The sequence below is a fragment of the Condylura cristata genome, unplaced genomic scaffold (assembly GCF_000260355.1).
Source record: "Condylura cristata isolate star-nosed mole 26May11 unplaced genomic scaffold, ConCri1.0 scaffold00069, whole genome shotgun sequence".
NCBI lineage: Eukaryota > Metazoa > Chordata > Mammalia > Eulipotyphla > Talpidae > Condylura > Condylura cristata.
The window spans coordinates 201,132-202,685 of NW_004567170.1; positions in this window are offsets into that span (position 1 = coordinate 201,132).

Genomic DNA, 1,554 nt, shown 5'->3' on the forward strand with positions numbered 1-1,554 from the left:
TGGGTGTCAGTGCTTGGGGACAGGCGGCCTGCCGTGCGCACCTGTGTGGACTCCAGTCCAGGGAGGGCCCGGGGTATCCCGCCCAGGGTTCAGGACCCCGCAGCATGCACCTCCACCCCACGGTGGCTGCACCTTCTGCCCTGCTTGTCGGGGGCCTGCGCCGTCTTCCCAGGAAGCATCCACGCAGACCCGTGCCCCATTTCCCACACGGGGTACAGATCCTCCTCTGCTCAGTCTGGGCCCTCAGACACAGGCCTGTGGCAAGCCTGACCTCACGTGCGCCTGTGGGCTGCCTCCCGATGCCCCCGGAGCGGCAGGACCCCCACTTTTGGTGAGCTGCTATGGGCCCTCTCCCTTCCGCTGACCCGCCTGGGGCTGGCTCAGAGCCCTTTGCCAAGTCCGCAGTTGTGGGGGCACAGGGTGGAGTCCAGGAGGTTCAGGTCTTTGGTCTATTTCGAGGTAACTGAGACGGGTCGCTGTGTGCTGGTGGGTGTCCGGGTGCCCCCCCACTGTGGCAGGACTGTCCTTCCAGCCGCCTGGGCCTGTCTACATCAGCAGCCCACAGAGAGGCTGTTCTGGGATCTCCACTGCCGTGGTCCGTCAGTCCGTCGCAGCCGGCACCCCTCGTCCAGCCGCAGCCTGCATCCTGACGCAGGCATGGGGCCCCTGTGGTGGGGCTGTTTCTGCCTGTGGGTCCCTGCCGGTTCCAGGTAAACCCTGGACGCCTGCCCTGGCCTCGGCAGCAGGGGCCCTCTCCACCCAGCACCCCTCCTGTGTCCATGTCCGTCACTGAAACGTGGGCAGGCACAGTCCGCTGGTGGGGGTGGGCACTTGTTGTGGCCCTCTGGGAGTAGCTGCCCACACCGCCAGCACTGCTGTCCAGGAAGGGGCCAGGGCGGCCTAGGGGCCTGTGGCAGGGAGGCGGGCGGGAAGGAGGTAGCGTCCACGCTGGAGCCCTGGGCGTAGCCGGCCTGGGGACCCGCCTCTCACGAACGTGTCCCTGGAGCAGGCAGGGGCGGCCCTGGGTGCGGGGGCGGGACACTGTGGGAGGCTGTACTCCGGGTGCGGGGCTCCGGGCCCTCCTCCGGTGCTGCTGCCAGAGAGGCTTCCCCATGGGGAGCAGCAGAGGCCAGCCCCTGATGACCTGACCCTGCAGTGTGGATGCGGTGGGGAGACCCCCAAGGGGACCGAGCGCCGTCAGATGGGCACTCACAGTCCTTGAAGCCCCAAGGGACAAGGAGGGATGGTGCAAGCTGGCCAACAGCGCCCTTCCCAGAGGGCCTGGGCCCAGCGGGGGCCTGAAGGCAGCAAAGATGGACAGGCAGCCCGCCCTGGGACGCCAGGGAGGGCGGCAGGGCAGCCCTCCCTGGCCAGTCTTGAGAACTGCAGCCCCGGGTTTTGGTGGACAGAGTGACCCCATCTCCATCCCGCCAGGACCCCCTGGCCTGCAGCCCTCCCGCAGAGCCCCCCCTTAGGCGGACTGGCCACGGTCAGTGCCCAGTGAGCCGGGAAGAGAGTGGCAGTGCTGGACGCCAGGAGGTCCCACCGGGGAGC